General features: G+C 43.8%; 1 protein-coding gene across 3 annotated transcripts in view; it reads right to left on the bottom strand.

Annotated features, from left to right (window-relative positions):
• The window catches only part of pbx1a (pre-B-cell leukemia homeobox 1a), a 46,780-nt gene that overhangs the window by 10,465 nt on the left and 10,094 nt on the right, over window positions 1–26,221 (bottom strand). The window lies entirely within an intron of this gene.

A 26,221-nucleotide genomic window follows, 5' to 3' on the forward strand; every position in this document is an offset into this window, starting at 1 on the left:
CCTACTGAAACATGACCACTGTTTGAACTTAGCCTCGGTCTTCCTCAAAACACCATGTTCGCCCTTCACACACTCTCAGCCCCTTGGTTCTCTTTCTAGCAACTCCATTATCCCAAGTGTCCTCTTGCTTTCTCTGGCCTCAGGCCTTCCTCAAGAGGAGAGTGTGAAGAAAGCTTTCAGTCATCTCGTCTATGTGTGAGGACCTGACACGATGCATTTACATTGTACACCGTGACACACAAAAACACTCTTTTTTAAAACTGCCCCCCCCACCCCACCCCTAGGGGTCTAGTCAAATGTGCCTCCACATTTGGCTAGACCTGTTGATGTAATTAGAATTTGAGATGAGGGGGAAAAAAAAGTTTTATTACATGACATAGACTCATATCAGATAAACGTGGTGGTTCCTTTCTAGGAGTAGTATGCGGTGGACACAGAGGATATGTGCGTGTGTGTTTGTGTCCTCTTGAGTTTTAGACAGACTCAGTGTAGCATTGAGTTAAAACTTGCTCTGTCTCTTTCTCCCACTAGATGTCTCTCTTAGTGTTCTCTAAAGAGAAGAGACACAGCTCCAGGTACAGTCCTCATACACACCACCAGTCTCCTTCCACAGTAACAAAGAAGAGCGGACTGGAATGGACGTTGAATTCAAATAATCCTCCTTCCATATTCTCCACAGGACTGACTCACTGTTAAGGGCATACTAACACTGCTATGTACAAACACTAGCACAGTACAGAGACATGTATGTAGTCAACAGAATGCTATCGATTTGGTAAAAAAGAAAATGATTAACGCTCAGAGTGATGTGAAGCTACAGAGAAAGACAATCTGGTGCTGCATGAATGAAAGCTGACCTTGGTTTACTTCCTTTATTCTTTTCATATTCAACGTTGCCTTTCAAAAGCAACATAAACCACAGAAAACCAGCCGTCGGCGGCCTGGTCACTCAGAGAGGAAATGTCAATTGCTATCAGAGGGTTCAAAAGGTCAAGAGTTCAGGGTGTGAGTCTGAGCGACGAGAGGTGAGCTTCGATTTCTCCAGAGACTACCAGGGGCAGAGCAAACATCCTGCTTCATTAGTGTGTCCTTCAGCAAGCCGTCACGCTTTGTGTGTGTGTGTGTGTGTGTGTGTGTGTGTGTGTGTGTGTGTGTGTGTGTGTGTGTGTGTGTGTGTGAGTGTGTGTGTGTGTGTGTGGGGCAGAAAAATCATTTTCACTCCAGCCATCATATTGAGCCTGATGATACTGCTGCCTGAGTTCCTCAGCAATTGTGACTTGTATTAATTCCTAATGGGAGCAGAGCTTCTCTCTCTCTCTCTCTCTCTCTCTGTATTTTGCCTGTCCAATTCCTACCTCTTCTCAACTGACTGCTCAGCCAGCTCTCTCACAACACACACACACACACACACACACACACACACATACACACATACGTACACACACACACACACATACGTACACACACACACACGTACACACACACACACACACATCAATACCACAAAAAAAAAAAAAAGAGATAGAGGCGGCTTGGCTTTTCGAGCCTACGGGACAGAAAAATTCTCAAACTTAAGAAACGTGACTAGCGTACAAGAAGCATCAGAAAGCAAGCCCAGAGGAGGGCTACATTCATCTGGAGAGGAAATTTAATGAGGCAAATAATGATTTATTCATTTCCAACCATATCCTCCAGTGCACAATTAAATGCCCCAAATGGATTAAATAAATACAATAAATACAGATAATCATACAATTCACTTTACCGTGGCGTAATTACCCAAACAGTCGCCCTGCACTTTATTTGTTTTGATTCGGTAATGGCAGGGGCAATCGATTAGCTCATAATGCTAGCACGCCGGCAGCTGTTGGCGTGTGGTGAGGTCCAAACCCAGAACAGTGCTGATGTGAACTCAACTGAACCTAACTACCCGCAGACAAACATTAACATCGTCTGCGGGATAAATAATCTCTTTCTTCCATCTCGCCATCTCTCTCTCTCTCTCTTTCTCTCTCTCTCTCTCTCTGTGATGGGGATGTGTGTGTCAGTGTGAGTGTGTTCAGCACAGCAAGCAGAAGCACTTCTTGGAAGTCTCTAATGGACATGTTTTCCCTTTTGGAAGCATTTCAGACATGACTTCTCGTTAGACAAGGCTTAATCTCCCCCTCCCCAGCTGCTGCTGAGTGGATCCCTTTTGGTAGCCGATTAGCCAGCCCTAAATCCAAACATTTCTTATTTTTCTTTTTTTTCCTTTCTGTTCATAGCAACCATTCCTTATAACTCGCAGAAAGACTGCCGTTATATAATCTTAATCGTGATGGGTGCAGTGAGGGCTCTTCAAAGGGCAGTGCTCTTTCCTGGCAATTGTTTCAGAAGTAAATCTATTTCATGTTCTCCTTTACAGAGTCTCTCTGCTCTGCTGCAAAACGATGCACTGTCTGCTAATCCCTCTTAGCTGGAACAAAGACTGCTATAGTTTAGGTAAGACATTGTGTTCAACTTGTCAGGGGATTGGCTCTTTTTTTCTCTCTCTCTCTAGCTGTACCAATGCTAGTGTCAACTCTACAGAGAAGAGAGACAGAGAAAGCAAGAGAGAGAGATAGAGAAAGATGTGGGTTAGACTAGGGGCATATATCACGGTACAAATACAACTATATTTCAGTTTTACTTCTATTCCCCAAAGCTCGGTAAAAAAACAACGAGATACAAACGCTTTCCAACCTGTCAGGAAATTTGAACATATTCACTTTAAAACAGCTAACGCTCGGGTGGTATTATCTGCTGACTTGTAGCCTATATTTTTGTACAGTGCATGGATATTCAACTGGAGTCTAAAAATACCATGCAGAGCAACCCTTGAGAAAAAAAAAAAAAGCGCTGTCCTCTCGGCCTGGACATCTGAGTTGCACGGACATCCACCTTTTCCTGAGAGAGAGAGGAGTTATAACTGGTCTCTTTCACTGTACTGCATGGCTCTCTCTGTTCACTGCATCAGGGCTAAGGAGAGATGAGTGGGGGCCAGATCGTCTGTATAAATACCAGGATCATTTGGACAATCCTTTGACGTTTCTCTCTCTCTCTCTCTCTCTCTCTCTCTCCTGCTTTAACTGAACAATGACATGAGGAAAAATCCCACCTCTCTCTATTCTCCATTATAATTAAGCTCAGGATAGCAAAGCCCTGTCAGTCACATTTTGGTGACTTAGTAGCCCAGGAATGAATAAACACACACACACACACACACACACACACACACACACACACACACACACACACACGCGCGCGCGCGCACACAAACACACACACAGACATGTGTGCACACACCTGCACGTACACACACAGAGAAACCATAGAGCCTATCATCATCATTCTAACATGCCCTGCTGTACCTTTTTCATTCTTCCATTTCAACACACAAGCGCACACACACACACACACACACACAAACACAAATGTACACACACAAATGGAAAATTAAACTACTACGGTATGACAGAAATAACTTACTCAAAACAGAGGGGGAAAAAACAACAAGAAAAGCCCCCTGCAATTTCAAGCAACTAGCCAAGCCTTCGTGCTCGCTGGCCTCAGGTCTCTGCAGGCGCTTAAAACCAACGCATGTTTAATTAATGATGTTGAAGTATTCTGTCACAATTAGGAAGATGTATGGTCAAACGAGGCAGTTGTGATGGCCCTGACAGGGATGATGAAGGTTTGCCCTCCTTGCCCGCAACTGGCAGCCATTCCAAGGCTGGAGCCGCTCCAGCTTACGTCGATTCGGAAACCGGAGCTGCTCTTGCCGCTGCTGCTTAAAGCAGGCGAGGGGAAGAGCAGAAGCAGGTCAACATTCACTTTTACTGCCTGATATTTTCCTCCAGCCTTCAGCTCTGAGCAAATGTTTTTAGCTTTTGAAAGTAGCTACAGTAAGAGGGGTGGCTGTAAGTTGTTACAGTTTAGGTTCAAAAGTTCTGCTTGTTCAAAGTTTTTTTTTTTGTGTTTTTTTTCCGAAGTTTACCATCAGTGTCCTTAGCGATCCTTTATGTTTCACAAAAACAAGCATCCCACGTCTAATGTCACATACTCAGTATCCTTTACTCACCACACTAACATCCTTGATGTTTCTAATGTGTGGAAAATAGACCTAAAGATCAACTGGACCACTCTCTTTGGGATTTGTATAGAAGAGGTAAGAATAAACTGATAACTATGGTATCAATAATACAGCATAAACCACTACTTAAGTAAGATTATAACAGTTTAGCTCTTGTAAAAAATGCAGAAATCCATTCCTCCTTCATTCTATCAGATTTGTTTCATTTGCCTGTTTACTGAGGAGGTCAGCGGATAAGGTTGACTGTTGAATGAGAGGGGCTGTGATGTGTTGGGGATGGATTTAATGCTTAATAAATCAGTCGACTCTCTCTCTCTCTCACTCTCTCTCTCTCTCTCTCTCTCTCTCTCTCTCGCACTCTCTCTCTCTCTCTCTCTCTCTCTCTCTCTCTGTGTGTCAGTGTGGACCTGTCACAGGAACGTCATTTAGACTGAAAGCGACAGCGACATGCTAATGTAACATCACCGTCATTCATTACAGTCACACTGCCTGTGTGCCAGAAACATGAGGAGCCAGAGAGAGAGAGAGAGAGAGAGAGAGAGAGAGAGAGAGAGAGAGAGAGAGAGGGATGCATAACAGTGTAGAGAGGAAAAACCTCAGCCATGCACGAACATGCAGTAGCCCTCTGATTCCCTCCTGCTCTGCCTGCCTTAGTGACACTCCTCTGTCTGCATCATGGTTATAAAATCCATTAATAAACAGTATTGGCTTATAGGTGGACCTTCCGGTTTTGGGAATTTACCTACACATGGAAATGAAACCACACTCTCCAGTCATGTGTTTGTGACCAACACTATAACAAAAACCTTTATAACCTTGTGAATGATTCATAGCCTTTGTTTATATTTAAACATTGCTTGATATTTCCTGACAATGTTGAGAGATTTAGCAAAATATACAAAATCGAAAAAAATATAAACACTGGTATGTTATCGTTGCATTCATTTAGGAGATAAGACACAGCAATGGGACTCGGGCAAATGAAAAAGAGGACTCCATATAGTAGAGACACAAGCAAAGCCCATCTAAAACAATTGGTTTAAAGGCAATTGCACTGGGAGAAAAACTGGACAGCATGCACACTCTCAATTCCAAATGGGGCTCAAGACGAGAAACAATAAAGCAAGGTCCACGGAGACAGGCAGAGAAGAAAAGGGGTAACACAGTGAGAGAGAGAGAGAGAGAGAGAGAGAGAGAAGAGAGAAACAGTGTCTGAGAGAGAGTGAGAGAGAGCGATGGAATAAGAAAGAGCTGAAATGCAATAGGAGAGTGAGGTGTCAATTAAAAAAATGAACCCTGGTGCATTGTGGGCGATGACAGCTGGTGGGAGCCGAGCTGACAGGCGTCACATTAGGCAGCTTTGGTGGCTCCTCGTACCCACCATGGCCCCACCCTCCCCAACCACCCTCCCTAACCACCCCACCCTCTCCATCTTGCCCAGGCAAGCGGACCGTTTTTTTTTTTTTTCCGAGGCGGAAGACCAACAAGATTATGCTGGGTTTGGTGCTTGGGCCCCTGCAGCGACTCCTAATAAGTGTAATTAGCCTGAGCGACGGCTTTAAGCAGGGCAGACCGAGGCCTGAGGGGGCAGAACTAGCAGTGAGCCAGCCCAACACCACTCTCATCTCCGACGCCACCTCCACCGCCGTCACCGCAAGAATGGACAATTTAGAGCCCCACACTTCCACTCAAAGGTCTTCATTAAAAGAATTTGTTATTCAAAACAGGCGACGCGCTGAGCCGCGGGGCGATCGAAAAGTCTCTTTTTTTTTTTTGCTTTTGTGCCTTTTGCACAAATGTCTGTACTTGATCTAATCAGACTCAAGCACTGTAGAGTCATTACTACCCAGGGGCTTTATTGGGTATCTCTCACTAGCCTCGGATGTATGCATTAGATGGTTCAAGAACGGAAGAAATGTGAGGTGTCTTGTTCAATTCACTGTCTGTGACGCGCCGTCTTTGTGAAATGATAACTGAACAAGACAACAGAAACTTCTGCTGGTTGTTAAGAAAAAGAAACAGGAAACACTTTGGGTTTCAGACTAAGTAGAAAACACATTTACAGGCCATTTTAGTGAGAGACACTGCCTTCTCTTTTCCAGTTTCATGCTCCACAGAACACAAGGACACCACAGAAAATGCATTTGAAGACTTTGTTCTAAGAACTTCTGTCTACTTGTAATTTAATCTGTGTTGTTTCTGAATGAACGCGTTTCAGCTATTCATGTTAAGGAGTGTGATTGTCTCTCAGTTCAACTGTTTTATTCTACGTAAACATCACATGCATCTTTTAAAGATTTTCATAAACTGTTTACTTCTTTTTTTATGTATCACAGATGAAATTTCTTTGCCTCATTCTACCAGTGCAGACAACTGAGCCAAAAACCAGGCTTTGACACTAACACTGACTGAAGCATTTATCTGTCTCAACTATTCTCAGGTTGTCAACTTATGTCACTACAGTACTACTACAGACATTAAACTGTATATACTACTGAATCTTACCACACTACAGTCTATAGAGTAGATTTCCAGAGTTAGTCAGAGACGTTTGACTGTTAAAGCGCTGGAAATAGGAAATGATCTGTTTGAGAGACGGCGACAATGATCAAAGTCAGAATTAATTATGCACGGATTGCCTTCTTCTCCTCCTCCTCCCTCGCTCACAGTGAATTTTGCTAATCTAATATAGCTGGCACCGAATGAGCTCTATCCCTTCATCCTGTGTGTGTGTGTGTGTGTGTGCGTGTGAGTGGAGGAGGGGAGCCTGTTTACAAAAGGGAGAGGTGCGTATGACTTAATCTCTCAATCCTATGGGAATCGGCGTGTGGTGTGTTTATTACGTTGGTTATGAGGGCTGCGTGCTGCGTCGACTCGTTCTGTGGCAGCCCCATCGAGATGGAAATCGAGTAATCACTCTCACCAAATGAGGACGTGTAGAGTGACATTTTCTGACTGACACAAACAAAGCAATAAAGATCACAACAACGCACAACTAATTTTCCCTCTAAAACTCAAAGAAGAAAAAAAAAATCTCAAAAGGAAGCAAAGGGGGAAAAAAAAATAACAGGATGTTTGTGGATATTGATATTACAGTTCAGACAAAGTTCAAAGTTTCGATTGGTTTACGGGAAGGGCCTGTGAAAAGGCCAAAATGTCAGCCAGAATCAATCAGGTAACTGATTGTCAAGGTACTATGGAGTACACTATATAGCTTTATTACAGAGCTCACAATGCAGTCAGAGGCATTTGAAACAACAACAATGATACTGTAGGAGAGCTCCAGGGTCTCCTCCACAGTGCCACCGTCATTAGCCGAGAGAGAAAGCAGGGCAGAAGTTAGTCAACCAGCACATTGTTGTGTACGAGCGAGAGGAGCGGTGAGAAACACAGAGGTGATTACCTATAAAAGCAGGGCCTGGCTTTGACACGGCCTGGACCGAGGTCCTCCACATGAGCGACCGGGCGAGTAAAAGGCGGCCCCCTCCGTGGTCTTTCGGGTCCCCCCGGTGTGTGTTTGCACGCGTGGCACATTTCATAAGGCGCCGCTCTTTGACTGGTGATGAGTTTATGTGAAAGTAATTAACAGTAATTAATCCTTAATTACCATAATTAGCCGAGTCGCAGTAAATTAAACCACATCTGGAGGCAGACGAAGGGGGCTCGGCAACTGAAGCAGCCTGTTTTTCTTTTTTTTTTCCTCCTTTTTTTTTTTTTTTTTTTTTTTTGATATGCTGAGCTCATACGACAGCATTTGGTTAAGTCTACCTGTTAGGTCAGGGGAGAGGGGAGGGTTTGGGGGGCTGAGTGCCAAGCCCCAAAAAGGATAGCTAAATGAACGGGGACAGGAAGAAAGACGGAGGCAGGGAGGAATGGGGGGGGGGGGGAGGATTCACATTCAAGGGATTCATTTCAAACACAATAACCTCTTCTCTCTGGGGAGAAGCATCTCCCTTAAGCTACAACGCAAGGACATGTACCATATGGCCACTCATAGACGCAGAGACGATCGCCTGTGGAGTCGGACCGGCTGACTCCTATCGAGCATGTGCACAGCAGCCCTGCATTCCACATATGACACCAGGGCCTTGGAGGTAATAGAAATTCTCACCGCTTACTTCTTCATGCAACACCGAATCACTGTAATTCAACCAGAGACAAAGAAACTGAGAGGAGCGATCTGCAGAAGATTATGCAACTGCAAACTTCCTCAGTTCCTACTAGCATACCGTAAAGGAGAGAGTAGTTCACGCTATGTCACACTACAGCCAATCTAAGGTCAACCACGGACATACAAAACCAGGTCATGCTGGAGAGGCATACAGTACTTCAACTGAAGAGGAGGCGGGGAGGGGAGAAAAAAATTCCTGGTATATCGACAAAGAGAGTCATGGGATGCTCCACATGTGTGTTACTCTCTAATCACTTATTTACTCTGTCTGAGGAGATTAAATATGGATTAGGCTACTTGCCACACCCTGGGGCTGCTGATCTACCTCCTGTTCCGCCCCCTTAAACACAGCTACACTTTCCACAGCCCCTGCAGTTCACGCCAACTACTGCTAGCTGTCAAAAACCACATAAAATTGGCACCATAAAAAGTCAGATAAACAGTTCTGAGTTGAGTCAAACATGTTCAAAAATGAGACGTGCCAGAAAAAGCTGACGCCAAGTCCGTAATCGTAAATAGAGGTCTGTGTTAGCTTCAGACAAATTCCAAAAATCACTGATCATTGTGACAGAGTGTTTGGATAGTGAAACTGAATTATAAAACCTAGAAGAGCTTAATTATCTGAAGATTCCAGAGCTCCAGCGCTCTTTAGCTTCAAATTGGAGAGGGAAAAAAAAAATCGAACTCGTAATATCTAACAGCTCAAAAATAAATTACTAGCATGCAGCCATAGCATATCTCCTCAGTCCATTTTCTGTTGTTTTAAGAAGCAAACTAAGCGCAGAGTTTAGTTTAAAAAAAAAAAGCAAGAGAGGTGACAAAATGACTGTGACTGACCTTGAACATGGACTCTGTTCAGACCCAAAGACACAAAGGCGCTGTTGTGTGAGACAGCATCTGAAACACCGTTACAGTTCAGCGCTCTGATCTGTGGCCTGGGAAAGTAAGCTAGCTTTAAAGCACGGAGTTAGTAAAGGCCTGCATTATTCCAGTAGCACAATGGTACCAGCCTGCAGCTACATATCTGCTTACTGTAAGCCCAAGCATGGGAAGAGAGGACGCTTCGTACATTCCAACTGATCTGAACATTAACATTGGGCAAGTTTCCAAAACACTGCCACCACTGACCTAAATGATCAGATGACACATTACACTGTTTCGAGATTCACTTTCCTCAAAAATCTCAAAAAACAAACTGCAAACAAACAAAAAAGGACACAAATCCCCTTCAGAAAATAGCCAACATGTGAGATTGAGAGAGAGAGAGAGAGAGAGAGAACCGCTCCAGTGAGATATCTAGCAAAGTTTCACAGAACAAGAGACATTTCTTTCATGTAGTGAGGCATAAGTTTTCTTGCATATTGTCAAGCATCTGAGTCACTGGAGCTGCGTCTGTGGGAACAAAGTCCCTCAGGGATTTCACACGTGTAACCTGGGGTGGTACCCACACTGTTGTTAACTGCTCACTCAAGTCCAGGTAAGTAATGTGAGAGGAAAACAATGTGAGCTATCAAACTCCATTACAACTCTCATCTGCATGCAAACTTTGAATATGTGTGTGTGTGTGTGTGTGTGTGCCTGGAGAGAAACACACAGAAATACTCAGCAGTGTTTGTTTCAAACTGCCAATCACAATTTTCTCTTAAGCCTAAAATAGCCTCTCAGTTTTTGCAACTAGAATCCAAATATTAGAATAATAGGAGCACTGTTCTTGCGAGCTAACATGCTGTACTTTCAAATGGAAATAGAATTTTGGGACTGGTTACTTGGAAATAAAAGGCCCGTCTACTACCTTTACTCACGTCAACTTACCATTACTAAGAACTGTGAATCTTCTACCAAAAAAGAAAGAGAGAGAGAGAGAGAGAGAGAGAGAGAGAGAGAGAGAGAGAGCAGTCCTCTTTTCTTTTTTTTTAAACTTACTATGTCATGACATGGGATTTGCTGTTCTCATTGTTTTGGACTGAGGATTAGTGATAGGGCTAATGTGGTAATTACTGCTAAAAGCGTTGCTCAGCTGATTTCCCATTGAGTGAGAAGGGCCTTCATTATGGACTGGAAGGTGATGGCTTTTTGGAAGCACAAATGAAAATCAGAATTAGGCTGTGAAAGCTAGCTGGCACTAAACCAACGCGCCCCGAAGGTTTTCACCTACTTCAATCATTCACCCTTGCTCGCTTATATGGGTCGCACAGCAGATGCAAATGTGGGCCAGAGGGGACCCCCACTGTCAATCAAGAGACAAAAGTAAAGGGAGAGGGGTCGGTCGAGTATGAACTCATTAGAGAAAGTCGTGGGGGGTCATTTCAAATCTCCTTCTGTCCTTGAGGCAATTTGAAAAACAGTGATTTTAGAGGGACCAAATCCACATGAAGCGCACGAACCACAAAAAGAGGAGACTCTACAAGGAAGGCTGGTCCAGTCTCATTCTGCAACAACAGCCACGCAGGATAAGACACTAACAACGGTAACATGAAGCCAATATAAACGGAGAGGAAACGAAAATCTACTGTCTCAAAATACAGACATTTACCAGTAATCATTCACTAAAGACCAGGACTATCACAGGTGCATCTCAGCTTTAAACTTGGCAAGGCTTAGTTTGACAAAGCTAGTTTATTCATAATAAACCTGAACGCTATCCTGTACTGGAGAAAGGTGAACAATCCTTTCCTCAATCTAAATGTCTACTTTAAACTCATTTCACACGTAACTTCACTAAGCTGAACTATACTTTGACAGTAACTTGGACTAATGGGAACTCTTTACACTGTTGTTGGAAGAACTTTCTTTTCACATGATTAGATCCAAGATTCGGTTGTCCTTCCATCTCTCACCAAGTAACATTGTAAACAGGCTACGCTACGCATGAGTCACTACAAAAGTAAATCAAGCAAATGTAAGGTGTATTTGCCAAGCATCTGTTTCGAGAAGATTGTTGTGTGACTAAATAGGCGGGATTTCTGAGGGTCAGCCCATACACACCTGCCTTCCCAGCTGGACACCTTCATTCCTCTCAGTACACACACACACACACACACACACACACACACACACATATACGCATGCTCGCACGCACACACACACACACGCCAAATAACTCCCAGCTGCTGGCTGTATTTTTAGCCTTGGTTTTACTTCAACACCTGCGGGGGAGCGTTTTCTCAGTCGACTTTGGGTTTTTCCCCCCATGTGGGACGGCGCAGGTACAGTAAATGGAAACACATGTTGTTTACTCATCAGCTTCCACTGGCTTATTTGTATGGGGGGGGGGGGGGGGGGGAGACTGCCTCGTTTGCTGGTACATAGAACTGAGACACAGGGCCTTGTTTCACACTGTTGTTTGTCCATCCATCTTTTGGACGTTTCCATAGGTGTGGGCTGACATTTCCCACTGCACCTGTGTATTGGGTTGGGAGAGTATTTGTTATCTCAGCTGTCTTTAGAATAAAGCTTATCACGACACCAAATGTACAAAAACCAAATCTTCATTTTCTTATAGCATTACAACATGTGTATAAATCTATGGCAACACTGAAGATGATAACATACTCGATCCATTGACACTTTGAAATATAGAAATCCTTTTTTTTTTTTTTGGCAGAATGAAAGTGTAACTTGCTGCAGGGGATTTTTTTGCCCCCTCCTCTCTCCTTCTTCCTTTTCTCCCTCTCTCTCATATTTTTCCCTCTTTTTTTGCAGCTCTGGCTGGTTAAGGATGGAGTTGGTGGATTATATTATCTGTCTGACCTAGTTGTGAGGTATCTCCAGAGACCTGAGAGACTTGCCTTTCTGTCTGACAGGTCCTCTCATTTACCAAGCCTTGTCTGTGAGCTGTGAGGAGCAGCCGTACCGGCTTGTGTGTAGACGCTCCTGTGCTCAGCATCGTGGTTTGACTGGCGACAGGGCACTCTGGGACACGCCGACACAGTGGGTGCTGGTTACTAAGCATGACTCTGCTTTGGCTCGAGGGCATAGACAACATACACAAAGTCATACACAACATACACACACACACACACACACACACACAAACACACATAGACATAAACACTCTAACAGACACTAGCAGATACACACAGATCTAAAGGGCATTTAGTCTATGGTAGATCAGGTTTTTTGGTCTATATATATATATATATATATTGGTATGACAAAGAAAGAAGAAAATGTTTCCTTTGAGGCTCATACTTAACCCTGGCGCATCACAAGACATGTGCAGTAAAAGTGAATGGGGGGATGTCTGAGTTGGTTAAGAGGCCTGTGGGACAATGCTCTTTACACAGCCTGACCATAAAAGCAAAAATGAATGGGTATTCAATGATAAGAGGTTCAAATTCTACAACAGCTTCTACAGATCTGCTCCTGCTGCTGGAATATGCTAATAAAGCTAAACAAATAGTATCCATCTTAGAATATTTTGAAATCAAGAGCTTTCTTTCTTTCTTTCGTTGGGCAAATACAATGTGTCAAAAGTAAAATTAGCACTGTGGGTCGTCTATAAGAATAACACAGGCTGTAAAATTCACAAAAAGAAGACCAGGATTGTTTGGGGTAGAGAAGATGATCAACGAAGATGAGGCTGAGTAACGTTCAACCCCTGTTAGGTAAACCCAGACACACACAGGTCAAACCTGGCCACAGCAAACCGAAAAACCCGAGAGCTCTCTCAGTGAATGCACAGTCTAAAACCATAATAACTGCAAAAAAATGAAAGCTCATAGACAATTTCAAAGAAGACACAGAAAAGGTTGCATGAATGAATGAATGAAGGAAGGAAGGAATGAAGGAATGAGTGAATGTACAAAGGACAGAATATAGCCAAAACAGCTTTTAGAGGTGCAGGTGTCTGCCTCATTCAGAAGGTATCTCTTCTCTGTCTCTGGGAGATGGAACAGCCAGCAGAACCTTTATCAGAGAGCCATGTGTCGGGGCCAGATTAGGCCTTACTCGGTGCCAAGGTTATAAACAGCCTGTTATCGGCTTCTCCTAACACAGTAATCCGCACTGTATCAGCGCCCAAACATATGGGGCCACACAATGCCAGATAGGCCCTGATGGACACTTCATTTTAATTGCAACGCGAGCCGAGCGTGCTCATCTCCACCCCAAAAAAAATTAAAAAAAAAAAAAAAGTACGAAAAGAAAAAAAGGAGAGAGATAGGAGACAGAACGATCGTAGCTTCCCCTAGACACAAAGAGTCTCTCCTGCACAGGCCTGCCTATCACATGTCTTGGATGTCTACACAACATGTACAAAAACGGAGGGGCGGTGTTTTTGCCTGCCTTTGGGACCTGCTGTTCCACATTCGCTCTGAAACTCTTTGGTACGGAGTTTAATTGTTCTTTGAATATTGAATTTGGTGCTATAGTGTGTAGTATAACATGCTGTAGTAGTGACATCTAAAGTTCTGGCAGGTGTTACCTACACTAATTTGCAATACATATATTACACCCACGTAATTCATCCTAAATGCATTTAAGGAGAGGGATTATAATTAATAATTCAAATTCCACAACAACTTTAAACATTAAAAAGCTGAAAAACCTATAGAACCTTTTTAATGAATGCATAGTAAAATGTAACTTTGTATAGGAGAAGACACCTTTCATGACAATGTAAACGTAGTGTTAATTGAAAAGGGAGTTATGAAAAGAAATGCAAATGGCAAGACAAAAAAGAACATAGATATGACATCAGACAAAAAAAAGGAAAAATCATATGAGAGTGGAGCACCAGGGCCAAGCTGAATTCTATAAAAGCTTTTCAACCATTATGGAAGACAGCCAGATTGAGCCATAATGGCCTTGGTCGCCATGGAAACGTTATCACAATACTAAAACGGGACATCAAGAGCACAGTGAATCGATAAAAGAGAAAGAAAAAACAACATTACATCTGAGCAGCCATGAGATGCTGTGTTTAGCGTTCGCATTTATGAATGAGACGCCTAATAGCTAGGACTGCACGGCCACTGTTTTGACAGAAGGGCGGTTTTTAATATTTAGGTCTCGACAGCCTGGGAAACTCATCCAACTCAAGAAGTCATAAATTCCTCAGTTTTTATAAACTGCCTACAGATTTCAAAGTCTTGTTCCATAAAGTTTAAAATGTCACAGAGGGGCTATAACCAGGGTCCTATAAAAATGAAGACCAAGGAGAGCTATGCAAAAGCGGCAGTGTCTCCTTCCCTTTCAACCAATAAAGTTTTATATGTTTGAATGTGCCATAAAAAGGGGTTTTGCAGGTTGTCGACCGGGGAATAATTGGTCTGTTTTATTAATGTAATCATATTTTTTCACTGTTTTTTTTTCTTTTTTGCTGGATCAGTATATCTTCAGCTTGCCACAGGGAACGACGCACAAAGCCAGAGACGTTTTATTGACCATTGAATCCACATGACAAACACACATGCTGAAGCACAAATTCAGAGGGTTTCCTTGGATAAGAAGAGTAGAGAGATTCACATTAAACACCAGACAACTAATGTGACTGCAGATCCAGCACATCAATCTCTAAAGTACCCACGGTTTTTAGAGAATCCATCAGGGAAAGCCAAATCCAAATCTCAAACACTAATAGAGCAGAAATGCAAAGACTGTGAGTGTATGTGCATGTGCATGTGTGTGAGTGCGTGTGTGTGTGTGTGTGTGTGTGTGTGTGTATGTGTATGTGTGTGTGTGTGTGTGTGTGTGTGTGTATGTGTGTGTGTGTGTGTGTGTGTGTGTGTGTGCGTATGTGCGTGTACGTGTGAGTGTATGTGCGTGCGTGTGTGTGGTTTGGGAGCTGGTGCGTCTAACCAAGGCCATCCCGTGCTGATGATACCAGCATCACTTGAGATTCCCCTGCTCAGGCTACCACACCATTATTCAGGGTTTTCAGGTTTTCACCCTGACGTGAAAAGATGACAAAAGGAACCGTGAGGGGGTTGACGGCAGACTCCCCCTGAACCCCTTCCCTCCACACCCCCTGATGACCAACATCTCTGTTCCAGCGCACTGCTTAAAGCCATTACTTCTTGCCACACTGCCCCAGCACCTCATATGGTAAATGGCTTCTCTCACTCACTCACACAGGCACACACACACACACACACACACACACAGACTCTCTCTTTCTCTCATGAGCAACCTGCTACAGACCGCTGCACAACCAGACACCCACCTCCTTCCCCCTTCTAGAGCCCCCCCTGGGTCTATATATCACATTTAACACTCTGACAGTAACAGTCTATAATGTTTCAATTCTACAAAATCACTCTGCCAACTCCAGGAAAGCACAGCAGAAGCTGAAGAAAATAAATAACCCCCCCAGTCCCGCCACGGCGCCTTCCAAAAGGGGGAGAAGAGAAAAGGGAAAGAAAGGAAAGGAGAGATAAAGGAATTGGTTTTGCTCATATGGACTTTCCCCATTTCCTGTGTGACTGATTACAAGCGTTAAGACTCAACTGAAAAGTGGCCCCAAAATTTGTTATTCGCTTTGTCTAAAAAAAAAAAAAAAAAGAAAAGAAAAGAAAAAACTCTAAATTATCGACATGATAAGACAAGCTAAGTGAGTGACCTTCTCGGCATTTCAACGGCTAGAGCAGATGAAAATGGTCTTCATATATGCATTGTGCAAATGACAGCAAGTCTAACCAAAATAAAAACAGACTATGCGTTTAAAGTATTGGTATGAATATAGTAAGAAATACAACATAATACACTACAACATACAATAAGGACTAAAACAATTGTGACACACAACAGAATACATAAGAAGTACAAATCCAGTTGAAGTTCAGATTAAAGAAATTGCATCAAGAATTTCACTTATAAAATGGGCACCACCAATTTGACTACCCATTTTCCATGTATTTGTTTTGTTTTTTTTTCCCCTGCCAGACTGCGACCCAGCCTTTGTAAGAAAGATTTATTTCAATTCCTTTCAATCATTTCAAGTTTCCTGTGTATTTTACGCATAAATACCAACATTTGTTTTGTTGCAGAGAAGTAATGGAGTCATACTGTCAGCTGGGCTCGTATTTAAGAGGCATTAATTTAAACACGCCGTTCGAAACACTTCAGTTTGTCACCATTCTTCACAGCCATACACCACCAAGTCATCAGCAACAATGCTGCTATTCTTCAAACTAATGGTAAGGTTTGCATGCTATGAGCAAAAAAGAAAAAAAAATACTAGTTCAATTGAGCGAGATATGTGACTTAAAAGTGACTTTGAATAATTAATTGCACATTAAAACAGACACAAGTTCTAGAAATGAGCAAACTTTTCTTGCCCAGGGCCAGAAAATTCTTCGTTTGAGAGCGAGCCTTTGTGGATGGCAATCTCTGGCGGATTTAATGAAACAAAGTGAAAGATAACGTCACATTTGATCCTATCAAAAACTGGAAGAGTGCCTCTGCCTTACCCTTGAGGTGGTGCTCATCCACGATCAACAGAAATAAGGTTTTTTCCACACAGACGAGCCAGTCGTTTGTACAAGAGAACTGCTGAAAATGTTGACCCTTTAGCCCTTAGTCAAAACTTGAACTCCAAACTTCAAATGAGAGGCACAGAGCATCACAGCTGCCCGAAACTCTTTTTAAACAGCAATATGACTGACTGGCTCATCACTGTTTCTCTTTAGTAAAAAAGAGGCCTCATCTTTTAGTCATTCATCGCAGTGTTCTTAGACTACTACTCAAAAGCCTGAGAGAAACATGAGGATGGTACGGGAAGTGCTGGACATCCAGCGTTAAGTCACAGTAAAACCACACCACACCAAATATGGAAAATATAAACGCGAAAACGACGGCTCGCATCTCGTTTCACCTGCCGCGGGGGAACGGTCGTCTACCGTTAAAAAAAGAAAAAAGAAAACCAGATACGGGACTGGGATGGAGCTAGGCTAATATACATTCGCAGCATCATGTATGTATTTATTCAGTAAATCATTCATTGATTATCTGGAAGGAAAAGAACCCTTGACAATGTAACCTGAGGTCACTGCACTTCTTTTATTTGTTTATCTGCTTCTTTTTTTATGCATGGAGAGAAGGAGAGTGTCTCTGGGCGCCGGGTGCTGTATTATACATGAGCTGTTCCTTGTTCCATTCCTTTGCAGGACCACTGTCTTTATTATTTAATTAAGTCGTGGGGTCGTTACATTAATAATTGAGTGTGAGGGGACCCTGTGTCGCCGCAGGCTGCGGCGGATGGGCCTTCCTGGTGTGGAGTGTATTAAAAAATGTGTGTATTTATGTCCCCAGGGAGTCTGTCCTGGCTGCATAAAATTGAATTGGTTATATCTAATATATCCACCCCCGAAGGGGAGGGAGAGAAGGGGGGGGGGGGTACGGGGGGAGGGGGCGGGAGGGGGCAGAGAGAGAGAGAGAGAGAGAGAGAGAGAGAGACAGAGAATGTCTGAATCCCGCCATTGGGTAAATAGGAGCTTGACGAGGTCTACGGATTTTGCTAGATGCGGGAGGCCTTGACGTTAATGTCGGTGAATGGAATCGATGGATGTCCGAATAGAGAGCGCGTATGGCCTTAAGCGAAGAGGAGAGAAAAAGAGAAAGTGAATCAGAAGGAGGAGAAGCAGATTAAGCCCACTCGTTAGCAGTCTCTTTGTTCTGCTCTGATGTCTGGATTTGGGGAACGCTTTGTGAGGTTCACTAAGACACAGAGCGAGGTGGATCACAGCGTAAGAGAGGATTAGCGCCGAAACAAAGCCCCCCCTGGTTAAGGTCTTAAACACTCTCCAACAGGAGCACCTTTAAAGGGACAAATATCAATATGTATGCAAATGAATACAAGAACGGGATTTGGACGTGACATACACAACTCGCACCCTCAAAGCGAGGAGATTTAGCGAGCCAATTTAAAAAAAAAAAAAAAGAGAGAGAGAGAGAAAGCATTTAGAGGGTGAAAACATCTTCTCCGTCTTTCTCTCTCACGCTGTGTGGCATGTATGGTTGCTTTCATACAGAAAATGGGAGCCGCCAGTCCATTTGCTCTGCTGCTGCACCTTTAAAAGCGTTCTGCCTGCAGCTTCCAGACGTATGAGCTTTTAACACTACCATTAAGGCCAGGGCCTAAATTATTGATCCACTGCCTCCATCAGCATAACGGTCACGTCTGAGCGTGGCAACCTAAGCTCGGCACACGCTCTCTCTCCTTCTTCTTTCAGCCGCGGCTGAAATAATTAGGCAGGGATTCTCATTAAGGGGAGTAGAAGTGAAAGGTTGAGATCATGGCTGCAAGTCTAGAGGGGGGAAGGGATAGATATGTGTGTGTGTGTGTGTGTGTGTGTGTGTGTGTTGGGGGGGGGGGGGGGGGGGGGTATAGTTTAATATGTAACCCCCCCTGCGCACACAAGCCCCTCTCCGCCCCCCACCCTCAACAACCTGAGATATCTCTCTCATCAAGTCCTCTGACAGCCCCTAAGGATGACAGCTCCCATCCCAAGCCCAAACACAGCAGATAAGGTGGTGGAATAGAAGAATAATAAAAGAATAAATGTGTGGAAAAGATGGAGAGAAGAGAGAAGAAGAGAAAAATAGGAGGAGGAGGAGGAGAGGGCATAAATAAAGACAGGGTGCAGGCGGTGTAATGAATTCTGAAGGGCCGGGATCAATAATATCAGCACTTTGACTCTAGCATATAAACACACACACACACACACACACACACGAGAGAGTGAGGCCTTTCTTTACAACCAGCCCTTCAGATAACACTAAAGAGCTACAGTCTGGAATGCAACATCAGGAATGAACTCCAGAAAGAGAGAGAATCATTATGGGTTTTAGTGGCATGTCAACCCTCTGAATTCAACCCTGAACTTGACTGCAGAGCTCAAAGAGAATCCCAGTAAATACAGGACATGTGAGCTTGGCACTTTGTACTACAATGATTCTGATTTTTTTTCTATGCTGAATAGGGAGAGACAGAGAGACAGAGAGAGAGAGAGAGAGAGGGAGGGAGAGGGAGAGGGAGAGAGAGAGAGAGAGAGAGAGAGCGAGAGAGAGAGAGAGAGAGAGAGAAAGAGAGAGAGAGAGAAACAGAGAAAGGGAGAGAGAGAGAGAGAGAGAGAGAGAGAGAGAGAGAGAGAGAGAGAGAGAGAGAGAGAGAGAGAGAGAGAAAGAGGAAGGCAGACTGCGGCAACGGCTCTGGTGGCACACACACACACACACACACACACACACATTGTGGATGAGCTGAACTGGTGCTGGGGTGGGGAGTTCTTATCTGCAGCGCTGAGATCACAAAAGAAGAGAGCCGCTGAACACTTGCCTTGAATGATGAGCTCCACACGCCCGCCGCCATGACGACCAGCATCACACGGCAACCAGGATGGAAGGCTGAGCGAGGTGCACCGTTGTGTGTGTGTGTGTGTGTGTGTTTGGGGGGGGTGTTGTATTTTCCTCAAGTGCAGACTTATGTGCAGACATTTCCCTCACACCACAACCTCTAGGAAGCATGGCACAAAGAGCATGCCAGTCCAGCAACGTGGCGCAGGGAGAACAATGAAAGAGAGTGCTGAGGGATTCGGAAGCCTCTCCCAATAACACACCTCATTATGTCCTCATTATAAAGAAATAGAAGCGTTATGATGAGGTTTCACTCACTCACGCCGAGAGCCACTGTTCCAATTAAAGAGCCTCGGTAGGCCAGTGCTTCAGGTTATGCTCCCATCTGGCTCCTAAAGCAGACATCACATTAAAACAACCTGCCGTGCATGTGTGTGTGCCTGTGTGTGTGTGAGAGAGAGAGAGAGAGTGTGTTTCTGTTTCTGTTTATGTGTAAAGGTATGCGCTGAATCGTCACCTGCTGTTTGGCTGTGTTTGTGTGAATGCCTATGCTGTGCTTGGTGGGTGGGGTCATGCAAATGAGAGAGCTGGAGCGATATGAGGGAAGCCCAAAGGCTGTAACGGTTGGCTCCCGGGCAAGGCGGCCCCAGCTCCCCAATCGCTCATACAGAATCACGGCCTAATGGCAGTCCATTAACATAATTGCCAACACGACTAGTGTTCCGTGGCTGAGGGTCGTTTCCTATCCTTCAGGAACAAAATGCAGGGCAGGAGACGCTACAAAAAAAAAAAAACACTCAACTAAACCCTCCTCAGTCCCTCTCCACCGCCATTACGCATCAATGTCATTCAACCAGGGAGAATGCTTTTCTTTATGCTGGTGTGAGACTGTTTTATGCAGCGCATGGCGGAGGCAGAGAGAGAGAGAGAGAGAGAGAGAGAGAGAGAGAAAACACTTGCTTGTTGACGTTTAGAAGGCTGGTGCTCAGTATTCAGTCAGGCGAGTGTGCCAGACGCGTGCTCGAAGCCCAAACCCAACCCTGCCAGGCGAAATGAAATTCCCATTATTTTTAATTAATCCCTAATTAAAATATATTACTCCACAGATTCCGCAAATCTCTCTTAATATGCAAATGCAGCCCAGTGAAGGATATTTACATATCATTAATTAAGGCGGCGCATTCTTTCAGTCTAACGAGCTGTGGTCCAAGGCTGCCAAAGAAAACCAGGGCCAGCGTCACTGAGGGAGAGAGCAACAGTGTGCTTGGACTCCCTGCTGTGTGGTGTTAGTGGCATTATGGCAGAACACCAACATGACATGCTTCTGAAAGAGAGCTGCACTCTCTCTGGGCTAATGTTGATGATGGTCATGATGATGCTGATGTGGAGGAAAATCAAGATTTTACAAATTTTGCAAGAGGGGGAAGGTAGCGCGTAGGGTGCTGACAATTTTAGCGACAAATCACAGTATAAGCTGTGACAGAACGTGTCATGAAAATGAACAACCATTGAGACTGTTCTCTGATGAATTAACTGCACCTACAGTCAAGTGAGGAATGTTTAAAATGAGAAAAACAAAAAGACGCATTTTTTTTTCTCTCGGTTTTGATCTCTGCGAGCAAGCACACAAACACACGACGCCACCTTGCTGTTTAAGGGGGTGGGTGTGACGAGGTTCAGAGCCAGGCAGGCAACAGAATTCATTAGGTGGATAACCGCAGGGTTTGCTCCCCAACGTTACATACCCGGTAATGACTTCTGAGAGTTGGGGGGTAGAGAGAGAGAGAGAGAGAGAGAGAGAGAAGCATACTGCATATGGACGTGGAGAGTTGACAGTTCACCTTGGTAATAAGCAATAAGTCCTGTTTGCCCTCGTATGAACACATTGTTAGAGGAATAAATGAGAAAGTGTGATGACGTCTGTCTGTTGCCGAGGTCGGTCTGTTGACGAGGTCTGTCTGTTGACGAGGTCAGTCTGTTGAAGAGGTCTGTCTGTTGACGAGGTCAGTCTGTTGACGAGGTCAGTCTGTTGACGATGTCTGTCTGTTGACGAGGTCTGTCTGTTGATGAGGTCTGTCTGTTGACGACTATTACAACAAACAGCTATTGCTGGAAATATATAGCCCACTCATAAGCATGCAACATTTTCTGTCCACCAGCATTAGATGATGATGATGATGATGATGATGATGATGTAGTTGTTGTTATTGTTGTTGTTGTTTCATAAGCATTTTTGATAGAAAAAAGCAGAGAAACATGTTTGATGGAAAAACTGGGATCTGAGGATCCAATGTTAGAATGGTCTTAAAGGGGTCAAAAGGGTGAACTTGCCCTTTAAAGCTTTTTTTTTTTTTTCATTTGCAGTTACTTCAAATGCCATATTTGCACTTCACAGGGCCACTCTGTAATCACTGTCTCTAAGTGTTGAGAAAACTTTCCACTTAGAAAAGTCTCCAGCTACGTACCGTTTTAAGGGGGAGAGGAAATGGATAATTTTTCCTCCTGCCTCTACACTGATGTGTCAATCAAGCCCTCAGATATGAAAAAGCATTTTTGAATCTGGGAGGAAGTCGAGCCCGTACCGTTAATCATGGCATTTTACAGCATGCCGTCAGTCTCGTAAATCTGATGCGACCTGATTGCGGCAGAACTTTTAAAGCCATCCTTCATTAATGTTAATGGGCTTTTTTAAAGGGGGCCCAGTGCCGGTTAGCACTACATGGCTAGTTTCCCAGGGCCTGTTACACAGACACCACACTGAGATGGATGCTCTTAAATGCCTGATAGGCTAGAAGACGCATCAGTCAAAAGCAAGACCCACCTACCAAAGTTGAGGTCCAAAACACAGTTCAAGCAGTTCATAAAGTGATTTGACAGATTAGGAGAAGTGACTCGTCTGTCTTCACTAATGTCTGCGTTCCCAATGGAAAATGAGCTAAGAGTCACTGTTTCAAAATGAGAAATTAAAAGAACGATATTTCAAGGGAAACATAGAGGCTCGGATTATAAAATGCCAAGAGTGATCTCAGCCACCCTCAAAATGGTAATTAAGTCAAAGAGAACAGAACAGGAAAAACAGTGTTATGTTCAACTGTCCAAAAAGTAACAGCTGATTAAACTCAAACCCAAAACTACAGCCTAAAAGATTTTTTTACCATCAATTAAAATTATCCCTAAGTTTATGTTCTCTCACAGTGAGGAGGTTTCATTTGCTGCTTTTAATTAAGATCTTTTACTATTTGTGGTAAAAATTTAAAAAAAAAACATAGAAGTGTCCATTGATATAAAACATAAAACATAATTGCTCATATTTTTTACAGTATATTTTTTGCATTAGTGTTTTTATAGCTATGTTGTGACCACAGTGCCAGGGTCTTTATCAACCCATTTCAGAATTGTAAACATTATAATTGCAACACCCCCTGACTCACCAATTAACACCACAAACAGTCATATTCCTGAAATGGCTGAACACACACACACACACACACACACACACGCTAAGGCACTAACATTCTCAGCGCCTTCCCAGAACTTCTATACCCCACCTCCAGCCCACTCCACACACACACACACACACACACACACACACACACACACACACATGCAAACACACATACACTAACACTCTCTAATCTCAGCGCCTTCCCACAACCTCTATATTGCACCTCCCACTCACCACACACATGTACACACACACACACACACACACACACACACATCTCTGCAAGGATTAAGGATGTCGACCGATAGGTAGCGGCTTCCCAGTTTCACGGTTTATGCTGACACATTTGAATATGAAGAAGAATGGGGTGGTGTGTAAAAAAAAAAAAAATCGACACTCTATTAATATTTTATGAGTCGCCACATTTCCAACCCCGTGCAGTGCGTCTCCGGGGGGGGGGGGGGGGGGACTGGGGAGAGAAGGGGGGGGGATGAGAGGTATTTGTGAAGACACACTAAATTTGGACAGTAACTAGTATCGCCCTGTCAGCGCGCTACACCGCACATTTGAAACGGCCCATTTCACTGCAGCGTGCGCCCATCCGCTGCCCTCATTTGCATACTTCAGCGAGAGCCCTGATGGATGAAGATGGATGGGAGAAAATCAGCCTCGCTGAAACAACTGTTATATCAAGGTTAAACTATCCACGAAGCTCTTAACCCACTTGCTTTATCTCACCCCTGTTTCCCCCAATATCGATTCATCAATAGAGCCTTATCGGAGGGACGGGAGATTTCCGAAAGACGTCGCCTGAAAACGTCAAAGGTAATGGGAAACAAAAAAAAAAAAGAGAAAAAGAAAAGGAGAGCAGGTGTGGGTGGCAACTGCTTAAGATGCTGTCAAAGGACATTACTGATGAGATACAGAATGGCATCAACAGGAGACTGGAAACAGCTGCTTTACATGTGAAACAAGTAAAGACAAAAAAGCAAAAAGAAACAGGAATCTGTGTGTGCGTGTGTCCATGTGTCAATAATCCGTTAACTATTTAAATGTTCCTGTACAAATTTTTTTTCTGTCTGATTGATTTGATTTGAACATTTTAGGCTTCCATTCCAATGTTTAGTTTGATTTGAACCAACGAAACAAACCAATGAAACGTTAAGAATCTGGTGAGATGAGACATTGTGCAGGAGCTGCAACAAAGGTAACAAATGCTGTGACTGTAAACAGGGCAAAATATGCAAAATAGCCTCTAGACTGACAGTCCCAGCTCCCAATGAGGGCCTCACAGTTGATGAGGACACAGCCAACAACAGAATCCTGAAGCAGGGTTGAGGTAAACTCTAGAACACATGCTTTGACATCTCACTGTTCCTTTCCTGACAGGAAGCTGAAATGCAATATATCACTACAACAACCTTCTTCCTCCCTAAAGCGCGCGCGCGCACACACACACACACACACACACACACCTGGCACCAGTCCTTTTCTTCTGTGCACGCAGCAAATGCAAGGCGTACAAGCTGGCTAACAGCAAAACGAGTGCATGTAGGACAGAGTACCTTACTGCTGATTATGCCAAAGACAAAAAGAGAAAATGACAGTCATTAATAGAATACCGGTAGGAGTTAACTGTCCATAACTAACACTGCCAAAGTCAAGCTGGCAAACAGAAGGAATGGCATTGTTTGAGGGTCCAGGGAGAGACAGGGGAAAAGAGAGAGAGGGAGAGAGAGAGAGAGAGAGAGAGAGAGAGAGAGAGAGGGAAAGAGAGAGAGAGAGAGCAAGACACAGAGAGTGCTGTGCACACAGTTTCCACCTCACAGAAAAATTACATGAGGTAACACATAATTAGCCAAAAGCTGTGAGTCTTCCAGTCATTAGACATTTTTTGTTTTCAAGGTCAGCTGAAACAAGAGATTTGTTTTGGTTTCACTTTAAGGAAAACAAACCTTAACTGGGTGTAACCACACCCATTTAATATCTTTTATACGCCTAAACAGTTGGAATGGTCTCCAATCAAAACACGTCTTTCCCATTTGAAATACTGTTTGCATGACTCCGAAACATTTGTCAGAGATAAATAAGAGTAACCCATGGGAAAGTATAATGATGAATTCTTCTTTGACTGAATGTTTTTTTATTTTGCCCCCTTGATTGAATTTCCCGCATTTCATGGGGGGGGTTAAGATTGGGAACGCGTCTTGTTGGTTGCGTGACATGTGCTTTCATTGTTGCCAGGCGATTGTGTCGATTGCTGACCCTTGCTAAAGCTCCAGCTCTTCACCCTGCTGTGCTAAAAGCTACCTGCGATGTCACTCGCCGTCATGTTGGGAAATGATCCAAATCCACTGCAGCCCTGTCTGCTTTCTCCCCAAAGCGCAGCCTCCTCCTCTGCCTGCCAGCACATGTCATGCCGCTCATACACAGAGCAGGAGTGGACGTGCGGGTGTACATCCACACACACACACACATTAGGATGTGCACGTGCTTGTACAGGAACACTGTTTATGTTTTGGAGTTCTAAAATGGTTTGAATGATGTTTTCTCCTCTTCCGGAACTCTCTCACTTTCGCATGGAAAATTACAGCAACCCTTCTACTAACTGATGTTCAACAGCACAACTATTTTTGAAAAAACAATATTTAACATGTGTTTACAAAATGGTAGGATGTTGATCATATTCAAAAACATTGTTGGATATAGGCTGCTTTTGCGTAATGTTAAATGATATAACAGGTAGCCCTGGCTTCTTGTATCGCCTAACAGCGACTGGAATGACAGCAGAGAACACAGTGGTCGTCTGTGAACCCGCCACACACAAACATAACTGTAGGCAACCCCCCCCCCCTCCCAAAACCCCCAACACCTCCCCCCATCTCCCTCTCCATTATTTGTGTAAGCATCGCCAGCCCTTTTGATTCTCACGGCAACACCACTCTCATTAGCATAAATTAGAATACTTCAAGGCAAGAGAGCGCCTCCCAGCTATGCGTTACCTTCACATAGCAACCCCCCCCCCCCCCCCCCCCATTGATTAAACAGAGTGCTGGGATCTACAGAGAAGGCTGCACTGTGCCAAGTGCATTACATTAATCTGCATTGCAAACATCCACTCCATGTTAAGCCACTGAGCCTAACACATAACTTACTCATCAGACTGATCATATCACAATATTTGTCTTGTATGTTTAAAACA

This window comes from Chanos chanos, chromosome 5 (assembly GCF_902362185.1).
Source record: "Chanos chanos chromosome 5, fChaCha1.1, whole genome shotgun sequence".
Classification (NCBI taxonomy): domain Eukaryota; kingdom Metazoa; phylum Chordata; class Actinopteri; order Gonorynchiformes; family Chanidae; genus Chanos; species Chanos chanos.